This window comes from Rhagoletis zephyria, unplaced genomic scaffold (genome assembly GCF_001687245.7).
Source record: "Rhagoletis zephyria isolate East Lansing unplaced genomic scaffold, Rhagoletis_zephyria_1.1 Rzeph_scaffold_00190, whole genome shotgun sequence".
Classification (NCBI taxonomy): domain Eukaryota; kingdom Metazoa; phylum Arthropoda; class Insecta; order Diptera; family Tephritidae; genus Rhagoletis; species Rhagoletis zephyria.
In genome coordinates this window covers 320,231-339,129 of record NW_016157274.1, presented here as the reverse complement: position 1 = coordinate 339,129, position 18,899 = coordinate 320,231, and the positions used below count along the sequence as shown (strand labels likewise).

Here is an 18,899-nt window from a genome sequence, read left to right as displayed (position 1 = left end):
TTCTCAGCATGCACCAAGTTTTCACATTTACGGAGTGCAATCACAGCAGAGCGCTTTAGTTTACGTTTGATCAGGGTAGCAATTTGCTGACCTGCTCTAGCTGAACTGCAGCTTCGGCTCGGGGACAGGAGGCAGCTTCCTGGAAGGTTGTCTGCCCTTTGCTTGCGGTTTCTTACCGGCCGTGATGGCAGTCATCTTAACTTGTTACTTAGCACGTTGAAAAGGCGAAAAAAAGTTCGCCAAATGTTTGGAGCGCATCGTAAATGAGCCACTCGATTTATAACATTTCTATAAACAATTTAATTAAATACTTTTTATACATAGATATGCTGCAACCATGCACTTACTTTCCCAAATTCCATCCTGCTTATCGGCATAATTTTCCAAATATGCTTGCTACTTCATTACTAATTACTCAATTTTCCAACTGCGCTTTCTTTGTTGGCTCGACATATCCTAAAAAGACGAATTTACATTAAACAATAGAAATCGCAAAAATTAGCAAATAAAATACTCGCTTTGTTTTGTTTTGTTGTCAAATTTCTGAGAAATGTGAATTCACCACGATGCGATACAGAAAGAACAAGGACCAGGGATGTAATTTTAAGTAAACCTATTATTCAGTGGCAAGGCGCAGAGCGTTCGGGGCAGCAATATTAATTTGTATCAAATATAACATTAAACGGTGGTTCTAATACATTTTTTGATATTATTAACCAGAGTACATACATTATATGGTATTTCTTTCAAAATTAATGTACTATATGAACTTTTTTTTCAAATATTTCTTAAGTTTCTTTCATGAGTGCTGAAAAGCAACCATGCGTGTAAGAAATTGTGTGCTACCTAAAATTTCACCTCTGGAAACTTTATCCCCATAAAGGACTTCACCACAGTTTTTTTACTGGATATACTGAGATGCAACTAAATAAAATTTGTTGCTCTTCTACTCTTTCTGTTGACGTTCGGATTGTGTACGTGTAAGAAGCCGATTGTGTACATGTGAAAGGCCGAATATAGTTCGTTTCCCCGGAAAGTGTTTGGCGGGCACTGCTTTGAATGCGAACGTTGGTAGCAATTCGAGAAAATCGCAATACGATGGATTTGGTGGTAGCCCCGATTGTTTAGTCAAAAGTCCAATAACGTAAACACTACAATAATTTTACCTTTCAAAACATTTTCTTGAAATTGATCAATTTTTTGGTGTAACTCATCTAAATCTGAAAGACTAAAAATAATATCATTAGATACATCGGCGTAGCCAGAATGAAATTTAGGGGGGGGGGGGCTCGAGCACCCCCTGGCCCTACCTGGCTACGCCCATGATTAGATATGTATATCTTTATCAAATAATAAATAAAACCTACCTTTTATAGCTATCAGCTCTTCTGCTGGTACTATTGTCGAACTAAGAAAAGTGCTGTTTAAATCCATCTACATATGGATGAAAGGTACAAATATGTATATATTTATTACATTCGAAATTATTAAAGACAATGATTTTCTGAGATATTTCTTCTAATGAATGCTGAAATTGACAATCAGAAAACTGCAATGTGGCGCAACATTTTATATTAAAATGGGATGATTTTATAGGAATTGTAAAAAAGTCGGTTAAGTTTATAACTTCTCTGGAAATAATTTCAAAAGCACTGTCTTTTTTTGAAATGCCTTTGAGAATAAATATTTTATTTTGCACGCTATAAAAATTATCTGGACGTTTAATGGATAAGTAAAAGAATTCTGTATTTATTGACTTCACTGGTCCATTTTCTTCTGCTTTTTAATTTGTAATTTTTGCTGCAGAATATTGAGAGGAATATAAACTTTCCTCAACCAAGTGGTTATATATTTGTGCAGCAATGTGATTTTTTTTATTGCATTTCCGTTTAAGTTTCGACAAAAAGTTTTCGAATTTGAACGCACTTACAGATTCTAAGCAGCCATGGTTCAATGCATCACTATGCAAGTGAGTAAGGCAGTGATAGTTGAATGTTAAAAGAGAATCATCATAAAAATTTGGAACTTTTTTAACGAATTCAGTCAAGAGTATTTTTGAGCACTCACTGTTTTCCTTACAGGACTTTTTATTCAATAATATTCTTATACCCAAGCTTAGCATTAAGAAATGCGTATATCTTTCTACATCTAGAACTTCAGCTAAAGTGAAAATTCCTGTACACGGTTAAAAATTTCGGTTTTAATTTTAAACTTTTTGGACTACATATATGACCAAACTAAATTCAGTTTCAAATACAAACCTTCCAAGTTTAAAAAAAAGAGAGCACAGAGAGAGAATTTAAACAATTCGGTTTAAATGTTAAACCCAAACATTTTCATAATTAAGAATAAAAAAAAAAAACAATCTTAAATTTCATGCTCCGTCTGGTTGGGATTGAACCCGGACAGCCTTGGTAGCAACCAATTGTATCAAGCATCTTTGCACACTCAGCTACAGCCACGCATGTAAATGTGCTTTCATATGTTGAGTTTGAATCAACACCACAATTCGCTGTGCAAACATATTCTATTTCGGTTTAGATTTTAAACCAAAGTTTCTATATTTGAAACCTAGAAACTAGAATTAAAACATTTTGGTTTGATTTTTAAACCACGAACTTTTTGGGCTAAAATTTAAACCAGAATATATTAAAAATTGCGTAAAACTATTGACTGGTTTAAAAAGTAGACTATAAAAGTTTAAAAAAGGCAGTAGTCCCAGCGCGGTTTAAAAATTAAACCCGAATTGTTGACCGTGTATATACCAGAAATGTCCTTAGTTCAGTAGCCTTAAACATTTCAATATCGCTCAGGCCACGTGGATGACGAGCAAATTCTTTTGGAACCTGATTACTTAGAAACAGTAATCGAGAGTTCAACAAACTTATAGTCGAGGATTTCAAAGAATAAGTTTTATTTCTCTGCCTAACCCATCCAAGAAGCAAAGATTTGGTTACACCAGGGCATACAACATGCATGTAATCATAAGGAAAAGAGTTTACTATGTCGATGGGCAGTTTTTCGATAGCTGTTGACTCGATCAGTTTGTGATGATTTACGTCCAAACACGGTTAAAAATTTCGGTTTTAATTTTAAACTTTTTGGACTACATATATGACCAAACTAAATTCAGTTTCAAATACAAACCTTCCAAGTTTAAAAAAAAGAGAGCACATATGTTGGGTTTAGAATTTAAACAATTCGGTTTAAATGTTAAACCCAAACATTTTCATAATTAAGAAAAAAAAAAAAAAAAACAATCTTAAATTTCATGCTCCGTCTGGTTGGGATTGAACCCGGACAGCCTTGGTAGCAACCAATTGTATCAAGCATCTTTGCACACTCAGCTACAGCCACGCATGTAAATGTGCTTTCATATGTTGAGTTTGAATCAACACCACAATTCGCTGTGCAAACATATTCTATTTCGGTTTAGATTTTAAACCAAAGTTTCTATATTTGAAACCTAGAAACTAGAATTAAAACATTTTGGTTTGATTTTTAAACCACGAACTTTTTGGGCTAAAATTTAAACCAGAATATATTAAAAATTGCGTAAAACTATTGACTGGTTTAAAAAGTATACTATAAAAGTTTAAAAAAGGCAGTAGTCCCAGCGCGGTTTAAAAATTAAACCCGAATTGTTGACCGTGTATATACCAGAAATGTCCTTAGTTCAGTAGCCTTAAACATTTCAATATCGCTCAGGCCACGTGGATGACGAGCAAATTCTTTTGGAACCTGATTACTTAGAAACAGTAATCGAGAGTTCAACAAACTTATAGTCGAGGATTTCAAAGAATAAGTTTTATTTCTCTGCCTAACCCATCCAAGAAGCAAAGATTTGGTTACACCAGGGCATACAACATGCATGTAATCATAAGGAAAAGAGTTTACTATGTCGATGGGCAGTTTTTCGATAGCTGTTGACTCGATCAGTTTGTGATGATTTACGTCCAAACACGGTTAAAAATTTCGGTTTTAATTTTAAACTTTTTGGACTACATATATGACCAAACTAAATTCAGTTTCAAATACAAACCTTCCAAGTTTAAAAAAAAGAGAGCACATATGTTGGGTTTAGAATTTAAACAATTCGGTTTAAATGTTAAACCCAAACATTTTCATAATTAAGAATAAAAAAAAAAAACAATCTTAAATTTCCATGCTCCGTCTGGTTGGGATTGAACCCGGACAGCCTTGGTAGCAACCAATTGTATCAAGCATCTTTGCACACTCAGCTACAGCCACGCATGTAAATGTGCTTTCATATGTTGAGTTTGAATCAACACCACAATTCGCTGTGCAAACATATTCTATTTCGGTTTAGATTTTAAACCAAAGTTTCTATATTTGAAACCTAGAAACTAGAATTAAAACATTTTGGTTTGATTTTTAAACCACGAACTTTTTGGGCTAAAATTTAAACCAGAATATATTAAAAATTGCGTAAAACTATTGACTGGTTTAAAAAGTATACTATAAAAGTTTAAAAAAGGCAGTAGTCCCAGCGCGGTTTAAAAATTAAACCCAAATTGTTGACCGTGAACGGGATCGGAAACTTAAATCTGTTCTAGCGCTATGAATTTCACTACGAAAAATCATTCTATGCCCAAGGGATTCTCCTCTTTGAGTGCATTTGATACAACTAGAGAAACCAGTGTGTCCTTTAACTCCTAAAATATAGGACCTTGCTGGCGCATCGCAAATAAATGAACGAAAATGAATAGAATAATGATTGCCATTGTAATCCAACCCCCTTTCTAACAACTCCAGTATTTCATTTACAAACCTTTCCAAATAATCATTTGGAGATAATGGCTTACTATTGCCGCAATAAGCTCCTACAACCATAACATTAGGCGTTCCATTGACATTAATTAATATTGGCCAAGTCTGCAAATTGGAACTTTTTGAGAGTGGAAGGCCGTCAACATTAACGTTGAGATGGATTTCCATCAAACTATTGTTTATTAAAAAATCAGTTAGAAAGTCCTCAACACCGTAGTGAATGTATTTTCCTAGTCCCATATTTTCAACAGGCGGTCTCCTAGGAGTGGATTTTAAAGTCCTTGAATCCCGTGGAAGACCATCCACGCGTTTGCACAATATTGTGAATAAACTATTGGTAGCCGCCGTTGTTATATTGAATTGCACAGACCATGCGGCTAACTCAATTCTCAAATCTACAGATTTTTCGAAATCTGGAACACCACCACTTTCCGACTCACTCAATTCATCATCCCATATATTTGGAGTGGACGGGCTTGCAGTGGAAGTATCTTCTTGGCCCTGAGGCTCCTGACGTGTAGGAGCGGCCACTTCACGCTCTGCAAGAAGATCTACTCTCTGCTTCACTTCACTTTTTGATTTCTTTCTTTGCATTGTTTCTTCCACTGAACTAAGCGCTAAACCTTGTTTTTAAATTATTGTGTAACTCTCCTTTTATTGTTTTCTTGTTGCGTTAATATTTATTTCATTTTTTCACTTTTTCTACGAACATTAAAACATATGTTTCACCGCTGCTGCCAGATCAACACTTTTGCAAAGAAAACACAAGCGCTGCCAGAAAGCTGTTAATAATTTCTCAAATATTCTTCCACTTAAGGGCAAATTGAGGAATAGGGTTTGAGAAAATGATAAATCTCATATGGTAAGCAGTGTTGCCGCGCATAATTTTTAGTTGTAGCCAAATACCTTTAAAAAAAGGGCTAAAAAAGAGCTAAACAAAGTCGTTGTGGCTAAAAATGGTAGCTAAAATTTTTTACTTACATATATATATAAGCATACACGTAAACATTTTCAATAAGTAATGGTATATAAAAACAATGTACTCTGGAAAAAAAAACTAATATTTTATCCAACCAACGCCCTTTTTGTATAAAAGGGGAAATATACGACACCAGCTTTCTGGTTCCATCAAGTGATTGTACCATCAGGCTCGAAGAATATTACTTACCAGCATGCTGGTAAAATATTTATTTCTTAAAAAATGAGGTCGAGGAAAGATCGAAATGATTAGAGCCGAAATTTCATAATTTTCCTAGCATTTTGTTAAGCATTGTTTTTTTTTTTGTAATTCACAACTGCAATATCGTGAACGTAATCTTCCACAAACACGGCTTTGACTCACATAGTGCACGAAATTTCCGTCAAATACTTTTTACTTAGAAAATTGAGCTAATTTCACCACTCACGACACCAGTGTGCTGGTACAATCACACCACAAGGGCCGTGAACTTATCTATTTTAAACTATAGTTAAATCGTTAACAGATAAGTTAACAGCCCCAACACTTTTACAGTATGTATGGATAAAACCGTTAGGAGCATACAATACATATATATATATATCAGTCTTTCTTAGTTTAAAAATTCATCTCTTACATAAATGCAAAAAAAAAAAATAAAAAATTAAGCATATACAAATTTTTCATGCCAAGTATGAATAAATTCTAAAAAGGGCTAAAAAGGGCTAGGGGCAATTTTAAATTTATTTGGCCAAAAAAAGTATGTGGTAGCTAAATTTAGCCACCAAAGGGCTAAAACGGCAACACTGATGGTAAGGACTGTTGAAACTCAACTTAAGGGCAAATTGAGGAATAGGGTTTGAGAAAATGATAATTCTCAAATGGTAAGGAATGTTGAAACTCAATTTGAGAATAAAGGGTTTATCAAACGTTGGAGAATATTTTTTCTTGTGTTTGCTGGGACTGCTCGTCAGAATGACAGTTGGTAGGCCATCGGTGTGTGCATGTGGAGTTTTGCGCTAAATTTTCCCCCATGTATTTTGTTTGTGTAAAATTATTTTAGGATCGGTTTACCCGTTACCGAATTATCGTGGTGGAAGGTTGATAATTTTTCTGGTAGTTGGTAAATTGCAATCAGGTGTACGATATTCATCCAATTATGAATCCGCCCGCTGCCGAAAGGCATAACGCATTTAAGTAAATAAAATTCCTTAAATTTTTTGTTACAATTTATTTATTTCTTATAGGAAAAAAGCCACAAATAAGCTGTTGATAAACATACATAGTTTACCAGACTAAAGGTGTGGTTAAACGCGGCAATGCCAGCTCTTTTTCTACGCATTTTGCTGTCAAAATGCGAAATCGAAAGTCTACTTTCCCGCGTAAAGAGTCAGAAAGTCGTTTTTGCAGATTTGCAGAAATCACTTTCGGCAATAAAAATTGCAAGGTGTAACTGCAACTCAAATTACGCAAATCGCTTTCGGGAAATAATTTCAACTTGCTCGTGCAATAAAGGTTAAATTGTTTTGGAAAATGGTTTTTCATAAGAATTATTGGTTTTATTCCATATTGATGCTTTGATACTTAAATGAAAAAAGGGATACGTATTGATACATTTTAAGTCTCTTTTCTGCTACAATTTTGGTTAAAAGTCGCAAATATGAGCCTATCATTAGTTGCTCCTGTACGCGCTTTCTAGTGAACACGCATAGCCGGTGAGTGTGCATGCCTCACGATGCGTGCGCGCTGTGACAAATGTTGCTGTAAGTAATAACAATTTTTTTTTTATAAATATTTTCTTCAATAAATCCAGTTTTCGAAAATATAAACGAAATGGAAAACACTCGTTGAGAACATATTTTTAATGCAACTTGAATATTTATAACGCTTTAATTAATTCTTTTTTTTTAATTATAAAAATATTTTTTTTTAAAGCTCCAATGTCACTACGTTTACAAAAAAATTTCATCAACTTTCGTCAAATACTTAAAGAGAAAATGAGTTTTGAAAAACAGATTGCTTAAAAATGTAATTGCTTATAAAAACTTTAAAAATTAAAATTAAAAAAAAAATCTCAGAATCCCTTTCACATCTATAAACCTATATGGGCAAATCTAAAAAATAGGTACACTTTCAAAAAAAAGTTTTAATTTTTAAATTTGTGCGCACACCTATGCTTTATATATCATTTTATTCGTAATCTCTTAATAAATCGATTCATATAAGTGTAATTCATTTTCATCAAATGCTTCAAAAGTTAGACGAGAAATTAGCATGAAATAGAAAACAAAAGAATAAGCTGAGTTGAAATTACGCTGTTCAAGTTGTGAACTTTGAGCAAAGATTTTGAAAGTTGAACTCACATAATTGGGATGTTCTTAATTCAATGGCATGCCATGTTTTATCAGATTGGCTCCGGTTTTCGAGATAACGGTACTTGAAAATTTGATTAAATTTTAACTATTTTATAAAAAACTCCCTCAGTTTTGAAGTTATTTTACTAAAATTTTGCGCATAACAGTTTTTTAATATTACCTTAATTATTCCTTAAAATTATCGAAATAGGTTAACATTAACATATAGCTCCAATACAACTGATTACTCAGATATGGGTTTTTGCGCTATAACTCTATCTTCATATCTGAATAATAAATTGTATGCGTGCTATATGTTAAATTGAACCTATACTAAATTTTAACCTGTTTAAGTGAAGGAGTTATAACGCAAAACAACGTCTCTGATCAATCAGTTGTATGGGAGCTATATGTTTTAGTGAATCGATTTCGATGATTTTATGGAATAGTTAAGGTAATATTAAAAAACGGTTATGTGCAAAATTTTAGTAAAATATCTTCAAAACCCAGGGACGTTTTTTATAAAATAGTTAAAATTTAAGCAAAGTTTCAAGTACCGCTATCTCGAAAAGTGGAGCCAATAGGGTGAAACTGAGGACGCCATTGAATTTAGAAGGCTCCAGTTAAGTAAGAGCAACTATCAGNTTTCTTAATTTAAACACCTATAATTCAAAAGTTATGTAGCAAATTGATCCAAATTTTTTTTGAGGCTTTAAGTATACGTCAGTGAATTATATCCAAAAGCAACCAGCTTGATTTAGTTTACAACAGGGAAAATAAAGCTAAATAACACAAAGGTTACCTGTTTTTTAGATTTGCCCATATACTCACAAATTTTCACGCAAAAATTCCAATTTGACTGAAATCCGTGGTCCATTTGAGAAATTTTCACCCAATATTATATTTTCAAAACAATTATCCTTTTGTAGTTAGAGTGTGTACATATATATACGAAAATGATCGGTATAATGTATGTATATGCGAGAGAAATGGAGAAAAACGAATTATTACTTTGATGTTGATTCCGATGGTTTATCTTCTGCTGGAACAACTTTGTATATTTTTTGACACTGCTGTAAAATTAGAATAAGAATTTGAGTGGTATCTTTGATTTCTATTTATTTCTTGAGGCAAGACAACGTCATTTAAATCTATTGCTATCCCCAAATCAACGCAAACATTACTGATGTTTTATCATTTCCTCTCGAATTTTTTCTCGTTTCTTCTTTCACTTTTTTGTCCTTTATCTTTCTTTCCGTCTTCTGCATCCAACTTCAACACGTAACGCCCTGTCAAAAATTAAAATTCCATTTCCTCGGCGTTAGCGCCGCGTTATTGTGGGATGCTCCATACAAATTGTACGGGCATGAAGATTTTTGATTTGTTTGGCGCTTGACGCGCCAATTTAGCGACGGCAGTTAGACAAATTTGGCATAACTTGTTTTCACGAGATAATTCACGGAGACTGCATAATTGTGCATACTTACAAGTATTTTCCAAATGTGCCTTCAATTAAAGTGTTTTTGGAATAAAAATTACGCTCAAGATCTCAGAATATTTTATCTTAAAAGTTAGTTCATTCTGAAAGCACACCTCTTGCTAAGGTATCAAATTATTCGTAATTGTTTGTAGAATACAATACATACTTAAAAAGTTCTTAAAATTAAATGCTTCAAAACTTATACGCGATAAACCGAAAATTTTGAAAATTCTGAAATGTAAAGTTACAGACTTTGAGTTACTTGCCATTTCGTTATTTTTTAATGCACACTTTTCTTACCCACTACATATGAAGTGTACACATAAGTGCTAAACGCCGATTTAATTTCAAATCAAAATATGGTGTGCTTCAAAAATTATGACATAACTAATTGTGCCCCTCTTAAAAATTACATAAAAAATTCACTTGTTTTCATTATTTTTCTTAATTTAAACACCTATAATTCAAAAGTTATGTAGCAAATTGATCCAAATTTTTTTTGAGGCTTTAAGTATACGTCAGTGAATTATATCCAAAAGCAACCAGCTTGATTTAGTTTACAACAGGGAAAATAAAGCTAAATAACACAAAGGTTACCTGTTTTTTAGATTTGCCCATATACTCACAAATTTTCACGCAAAAATTCCAATTTGACTGAAATCCGTGGTCCATTTGAGAAATTTTCACCCAATATTATATTTTCAAAACAATTATCCTTTTGTAGTTAGAGTGTGTACATATATATACGAAAATGATCGGTATAATGTATGTATATGCGAGAGACATGGAGAAAAACGAATTATTACTTTGATGTTGATTCCGATGGTTTATCTTCTGCTGGAACAACTTTGTATATTTTTTGACACTGCTGTAAAGTAAGAATAAGAATTTGAGTGGTATCTTTGATTTCTATTTATTTTTTGAGGCAAGACAAGGTCATTTAAATCTATTGCTATCCCCAAATCAACGCAAACATTACTGATGTTTTATCATTTCCTCTCGTATTTTTTCTCGTTTCTTCTTTCACTTTTTTGTCCTTTATCTTTCTTTCCGTCTTCTGCATCCAACTTCAACACGTAACGACCTGTCAAAAATTAAAATTCCATTTGCTCGGCGTTAGCGCCGCGTTATTGTGGGATGCTCCATAGAAATTGTACGGGCATGAAGATTTTTGAGTTGTTTGGCGCTTGACGCGCCAATTTAGCGACGGCAGTTAGACAAATTTGGCATAACTTGTTTTCACGAGATAATTCACGGAGACTGCATAATTGTGCATACTTACAAGTAAAAAATTGCATCTTCTGCCTGGTTAAATATAAAATGTACAAATACAAGCATTTTGACAGGGTGACTATAGTTGTTAAAATAAACGTAAAAATTTACAAAATATAGATTTACTTCAATCAATTCCGATTGTATAACCATCATTCAAATATTTTTAAGCGTTTTGGCCAATAACTCATATTTACACTTAATACAGCGTAGTAGCCGTGGTGCTCACGCAATGCTTGCCATGCGCAACTTCATAGGCTTGGCAGACGATCTTCGCTGTATATTATTGGCGCAGACTATTATTTTTCTCCTTGTTACTTAAAAAAGAAGCATTTTAATTAATTTCATCTTTGTGAAATTTTCTTTTTTTTTTGCGATATATTTGTGCGTGTGAGACGACTTTTGCCTTGGAATTTAGATAGCAGACGATATTTTTTAAACTTCTTTTATGTCAAATGAAATGTACGTACAATAAGTTTCGCGTATGCGGCTATGGATTTTTTTGCTTATTTTTTGCTATAATTGTAACCCCCTGCCGCGGATATGCGGGGGCAGACGTTCAAATTAGTATTATACGTACGGTGACCATCCGTTCTGTTTTTTGCAGGACCGTACTGTTTTTCAAAGGTCGGTCCTGCGTAATTTTTCAAATTTAAAAATCCTGAAAATGTACTGCTTTTTTCCAAGTGTCCTGCATTTGTCCCGGATTTTATTCGTTATTTTAAAATTATCGGATAATGGATAGATTTTTTCAAAAAAGTGTTTTTTGGTACTTTTCGTAGCTTTTCTTCAATATCTCATGAAAAAATCTCCCAATCAACGTAAGCGACTTACAGCTTGAAGGGTATTGATGTGCCTCTTACCAAAATATATAACTTGTAGCGACTTCAATGATAATTATTAGTGCTACAGGCGACCATTTGCATTTTGTCGTCAAAGTCAAAAAAAGTGAGATTTTCAATCAAATACGCAGCTTCATTTGATTATTTTTTTTTTCATTATTTTAAAAATTCGATAAAGAAGATATATCATTACATTAAATTTTGACCCAAAGATAATGAAAATCGGATTAGAAATGTAGATTAGGGTTATGATTTTTTTAAATTTTGATTTGCCTGTGCTTGCATTTAATGAACTTTTGTCCATATGCCCCATACCTAGTATAAAAATTCGACCGAAATTCCTTTTTGCCGATGTGTATCAGCACTAAATCCACGCGTCTATTTTACTTTAATAAAACCATAAAACATTTGAGAAGAAAAACACGTTTGAATATTAATTTTCTCCATTTAGAAACTGATAATGAATTCCGCTATGCGCGGGAGTTTTTTTTATAATTTATCAAAATTGTTATTTTTTGGAAATTTATACAAAAGTTCATTGTTTGCCACCACAGGCATTTAAATCTAAAAAAAAAATCATAACCCTAATGAAGATGCTATGGAGCGCAATCTGGACAAATTATATATTTTGGTAACGGCGATTCATGACGTCGATTTTTGACAAATAACTGCAAAAAGTACCAAAAAAACAAAAAAAAGAAGGGTATTTTTTTTCGTTTTGAACGACTCAAAATTTGCCTATAAAATAATCTTTTAATGATTTTCACTTTTCGTGTAAGCTGTTGTAATTATAATATGTTTTACTATACTTTTATAAATAATCGTGTAAAAAAAGATTAATATCGATGAAGAAAATGTGATTCATTTTTAAAGTTTAAAATATATTAAGAATTTAGAATCATAAATACTCTTTTGATACTTTTATACTACGTAAATATATGTAGACATATTTTTGAAAAATTGTCCTTCATTTTGAATCCATATTTATGGTCACCGTAATTATACGCTACACGCATAACTAATAAAAAAATATGAAGCTTGCGGAAATGGTGTAATGAAATTTGTCGTTAATTCCCGGATTATTAAGACAAACTAGCGAAAATTTGAATACAAGAGACTCTTATAGGTCTGTTCTGCACGTTACCGAAGATTTTGTGACCTGAAAATTTTATTACCAAAAAATGTTACCACTTCTTGTCACCGCGATTCTAGGTACGTTGGTAATGCATTCAAAATATTCAGCAATTCAGCTATGAAGATTTGTGGAAATTCCTGTATTGCGTATTTCACGGGGAAATATTTTGTTACCAGCTTATGAGATGGTAACCAAATTTACCGGTTACAAGAGAGCACAGAATGCGGAAAAGGTTTAAAAATTTACAGACACTTTAATTACCGGTTACAAAATTTATGTTACCAGCGCAGAATAGACCTGTTAAAGTTCCTTTTATTCAAAGTACTACGGATATGGAATAGCGTTCCATAAAAGAATAGTGTTGACAAAAAATAGCCTTGCAGAGCTGAGACAGTTATAGCTAGGGACAGTTGGGTAATTTCTGTTGATTTTGGAAATATTAATTTTTCATATAGGTAGCAAGGAGTCTTATCCATCATAAGACGAAAAAGGAATATACAATTTTTAGCTTTCAAGTAGTCAGAGATTTCACAGCCCAGAAGGCTTGCCCTGCAGGCAGAGATATGCTCAAATTTTTCTATCCCAAATACATAGCGCGAAATATTGTTGAAAGCTACCTCAATTATTAGCTTGGAGTAAATTATCGTCCTCAGTTATTGAAATATCGGAGTTGTTGTATTTCTGAAATTTACCTTTATACGGGAAGGGGGTGTAATTTCAGTCCGATTTGAATAATTTTCAACGAATTGCTTTTCCGTACTAAGGTAATTAAGTGCACCGAGTCTGGTAGAAATTTATAAACCGGATACCGAGATACACATTTGTGGTGATAAGTGGACGGCGCCACGCCCATAATTTTCGGCTAAATGGTTATTGCAATCATCGATTTTGAGTGAATTTGCTTTAGTAGTTACTAATTTATCGTAGTTTTCATGTTTCTGTAAATTACCGTTATATGGCAGGTGGGCGTGGTTATTTCTCGATTTCAAAGATTTTCAACAAATTTCTTAGTTAGGTCCTAAGCAAGGTAAGGATTGGTGAAGGGGCTACTGAGATACAGAATTTCATCATAAGTAGGCGGGGCCAAGCCCATAATTTTCCAAAAATTTCATAAAAAGATTATTTTGTACCAAAATTCCTTTTCACATACTAATTATGCAACAATCTGAACCTAATATTGTCTGAAGTATCGCAGTTTTTGTATTTTTCGAAGATACCGTTATATGGAATGTGCGCGTGCTCGAGTTATCGTATACATCTATCAAGATTCCTTTGGCTATTACGAACAACCGTTTGTGAACAAAGTTATAATACCCTTGTGAGCTTCGGTATACAAATTTAAAAATTCACGTTTAATAATATATACCTCGTTTATACCTACGCAAGAACCGCATTAACAAAAAGCTGATTTGATTCAACACATATTTCTTTCAAACATTTGTACCTGTGTCGTTATAGCGCACTTGCTGAAGCCGTATTCAAAGGTAAACACAATTGTTATTTTTATTCGATATTTCTTAAAGAAATAATTTGCGCGGTAGACCGAAATGGAAGCGGACAAGAATTCAAATTTGGGCACCCTGAAATTGTGCATATAGAAACTGTGCATACGAAATAATGCATATGAAAAAACCGAAATAATGCATACGAAAAAAAAACGAAATAATGCATATATGCACAGTTTCGGTTGAAACCGAAACAATGCATATGAAAAAAAAAACGAAATAATGCATATATGCACAGTTTCGGTTGAAAACCGCAATAATGCATATTAGAAAAACCAAAATTATGCATATGCACTCTTTCGTTTGAAAACCGAAATAATGCATATATGCACAGTTTCGGTTGAAAACCGAAATAACGCATATGAAAAAACCGAAATAATGCATACATGCACACTTTGGTTTGAAAACCGAAATAACGCATATGAGAAAAACGAAGTAATGCATACATGCACAGTTTCGGTTCAAAACCGAAATAATGCATATGAAAAAAACCGAAGTAATGCATACATATACAGTAGGGATGTTGCGGATGTGGAATTTTAGACATCCGCGAATGCGAATGCGGATGCGAATGTCTAACAGCTAACATCCGCGGATGCGAATGCGAATGCGGATGTCAAGTATTTTTGAAAAATAATTAGAATCTAGCATAATGGCGAGATCGTTGTTTAAACAGCGCTTACAAGCCAAGCTAGATACATAAGTCATGTTGTTTCAGAATTTGGAGAACCTGTAACTTTATCAGCACTTTTCGATTTAAGTTTTTGTAATTCATTTTTAATACTGCTTTGAAAAATTTGTGCTTATAGCGAGCTAAATAGGTGGGTATGGAAAATAGATTATTATTTTTGAACAAAATTCTGTTTTTAAAGTCGTGGCTACAAGCCGAATCGGATCAGAATATTGTTATTTTTTTTAAAGCACCCCGTTTTTTTATAAGCATTTGAATAACAGATAGTTACGTAATTCTTATCTAATTAAAGGTCAGACCTATAGCTTTTTATTTATTTGAGCATCGATTCTCTTTATAGCTAGACGTTGATCATTTCTACTGGAAATCCCTGTTGAAGGTACTTACTCATTGATTTTAAATAGCAATTAAGGGATAGTTTTAGCACCGAAGTTTTTAGCCAAGGATCCAATGTATATTCCTATGAAAAAAATATTATCCAACAAGTAAACAAAACTACTGTTTTTTAAATTTGTGCTAAAAATAAATTCCCCAAAGAGCCGCATTTGAAATTATTCAAACGAATAAATGTACTAGGTGGCATATGCGGTAAGTCTGAGTCGCGAGTCATTTGTGTACGTGTTGACTCGCCTTCGACTACACACAGTTGAATCATTCAGAGTCATGCCGGGAGTCATGTTAGTGTAACTAACACATATTTATTTTCACAAACACATCCAAACCGACTCACGAACCAATTGCAAATCACGAAAACGTTGTTAAGAATTACAGTGCACACTTTCTTCTTTTGTGTCTAGTAGTTTTTTTTTTAAGATTGGTCCAAAAAATTATAATAAAGAAAGAAGCCAATGCAGGTATTTAAAGCACAGTAAAAATATTATTAAAAGGACTATGTTCTCTTTGACGTACGTCAAAGGTTAAGTAGAAGTGGGAACTTTTATGGCTGCCTATATTTTAAAGACATTTTTATCAAAGTTGATAAATATGACATTTGACCAGTTTTTTTTACACAAATACTCCTACGACCACAGGCAAAAATATTGGCTACAATATGTAATTTTTTTTGCCATATATACGTTTTATCGGTCCACTTGCAAAATATTCGCATTCGCAAAAGCTTCGCATTGATTATTGCGAATGCGAATGCGAATGCGAATGTTAAAATTAATGCGGAAGCTCTGCGGTTGCGAATGCGAATGCGAATATTCGCAACAACCCTGATATACAGTTTCGACTCAAAACCGAAATAATGCATATGACAAAAACCGAAATAGTGCATACATGAAAACGAACTTCTTTCTGCGTAGGCGGCCTTCGGGCGCGCTTAGGAACTATAACCCTTACTGAGTAGATTTCTCCTTTCTGTGTTGCCGGAAAAGGGGACCGGAAATATTTTTGCGCAGAAATTGTTTCTGTGTAGGCGGCCTTTGGCCGCGCTTAGGGATTATAACCCTTACTAAGCAGAATTCTCCTTTCTGTGTTGCCGGAAAAGAGGGGACGGAAGTATTTTTGGGCAGAGCTTCTGTCTGCGTAGGCGGCCTTAGGCCGCGCTTAAGGATTATAACCCTTACTAAGCAAAATTCTCCTTTCTGTGTTGCCGGAAATGAAGGGCGGAAGTATTTTTGCGCNTGCAGGTATTTAAAGCACAGTAAAAATATTATTAAAAGGACTATGTTCTCTTTGACGTACGTCAAAGGTTAAGTAGAAGTGGGAACTTTTATGGCTGCCTATATTTTAAAGACATTTTTATCAAAGTTGATAAATATGACATTTGACCAGTTTTTTTTACACAAATACTCCTACGACCACAGGCAAAAATATTGGCTACAATATGTAATTTTTTTTGCCATATATACGTTTTATCGGTCCACTTGCAAAATATTCGCATTCGCAAAAGCTTCGCATTGATTATTGCGAATGCGAATGCGAATGCGAATGTTAAAATTAATGCGGAAGCTCTGCGGTTGCGAATGCGAATGCGAATATTCGCAACAACCCTGATATACAGTTTCGACTCAAAACCGAAATAATGCATATGACAAAAACCGAAATAGTGCATACATGAAAACGAACTTCTTTCTGCGTAGGCGGCCTTCGGGCGCGCTTAGGAACTATAACCCTTACTGAGTAGATTTCTCCTTTCTGTGTTGCCGGAAAAGGGGACCGGAAATATTTTTGCGCAGAAATTGTTTCTGTGTAGGCGGCCTTTGGCCGCGCTTAGGGATTATAACCCTTACTAAGCAGAATTCTCCTTTCTGTGTTGCCGGAAAAGAGGGGACGGAAGTATTTTTGGGCAGAGCTTCTGTCTGCGTAGGCGGCCTTAGGCCGCGCTTAAGGATTATAACCCTTACTAAGCAAAATTCTCCTTTCTGTGTTGCCGGAAATGAAGGGCGGAAGTATTTTTGCGCAGAAATTCTTTCTGCGTAGGCAGCTTTCGGCCGCGCTTAGGGATTAAAACCCTTACTAAGTAGAAGTAAATAATTCATATCAGAAAAAAGCGAAATTATCCATATGCACACTTTCGTTAGAAAACTGAAATAATGCATATAACAAAAACCGAAATAATGCATGCATGCACAATTCCGGTTCAAAACCGAAATAATGCATATGCATATTTCGGTTGAAACCCGAAATAATGCATATGAGAAAATACCGAAATTATGCATATGCATACTTTCGTTTTAAAAGCGAAATAATGCATATGAAAAAAACGAANATATACAGTTTCGACTCAAAACCGAAATAATGCATATGACAAAAACCGAAATAGTGCATACATGAAAACGAACTTCTTTCTGCGTAGGCGGCCTTCGGGCGCGCTTAGGAACTATAACCCTTACTGAGTAGATTTCTCCTTTCTGTGTTGCCGGAAAAGGGGACCGGAAATATTTTTGCGCAGAAATTGTTTCTGTGTAGGCGGCCTTTGGCCGCGCTTAGGGATTATAACCCTTACTAAGCAGAATTCTCCTTTCTGTGTTGCCGGAAAAGAGGGGACGGAAGTATTTTTGGGCAGAGCTTCTGTCTGCGTAGGCGGCCTTAGGCCGCGCTTAAGGATTATAACCCTTACTAAGCAAAATTCTCCTTTCTGTGTTGCCGGAAATGAAGGGCGGAAGTATTTTTGCGCAGAAATTCTTTCTGCGTAGGCAGCTTTCGGCCGCGCTTAGGGATTAAAACCCTTACTAAGTAGAAGTAAATAATTCATATCAGAAAAAAGCGAAATTATCCATATGCACACTTTCGTTAGAAAACTGAAATAATGCATATAACAAAAACCGAAATAATGCATGCATGCACAATTCCGGTTCAAAACCGAAATAATGCATATGCATATTTCGGTTGAAACCCGAAATAATGCATATGAGAAAATACCGAAATTATGCATATGCATACTTTCGTTTTAAAAGCGAAATAATGCATATGAAAAAAACGAAGTAATGCATACATGCACAGTTTCGGTTGAAAACCGAAATAATGCATATGGCAAAAACCGAAATAAAGTATACATGCACAGTTTCGGTTGAAACAGAAATAATGTCTAAACGCACAGTTTCCATATGCGCAATTTCGGTGCCCCTGTCAAATTTCTGAGCGTATTGAAAGTTGGTTTATGCTTTCGTTTTGAATCACATCGAACTAGGTCAAGGCGCTTTATGTGTTGGTATAAACAAGGTAATAGAGATGTAATTAAAAATTTACGTTTTTGGAGATCTCAACATACAATTAATAAGCTTGATAAGAAGAATATGCTTAGCCTAACAGATGACTAAACTTCCCAAAAATGCCGAATATGTGGCTTTCCATCATTCTTTTGATATACCAATTAGTAGTAGTAGTGATTTTATTTATTTTCTTCAGATCCTGAATTACAAAA

At 34.1% G+C, this 18,899-nt stretch overlaps 1 long non-coding RNA gene across 2 annotated transcripts; it reads right to left on the bottom strand.

Annotated features, from left to right (window-relative positions):
- On the bottom strand, positions 1-535 carry LOC108358002 (uncharacterized). Of its 2 annotated transcripts, XR_001846690.1 has the most exons (3): positions 515-535; positions 348-456; positions 1-288 (listed from the first exon to the last, which is right to left on the bottom strand). It is a non-coding gene; the product is annotated as an uncharacterized LOC108358002 (long non-coding RNA). The 2 variants fall into 2 exon arrangements; XR_001846689.1 differs by lacking the exon at positions 515-535 and having other exon boundaries at positions 348-508.
- Positions 536-18,899: the final 18,364 nt, after the last annotated feature.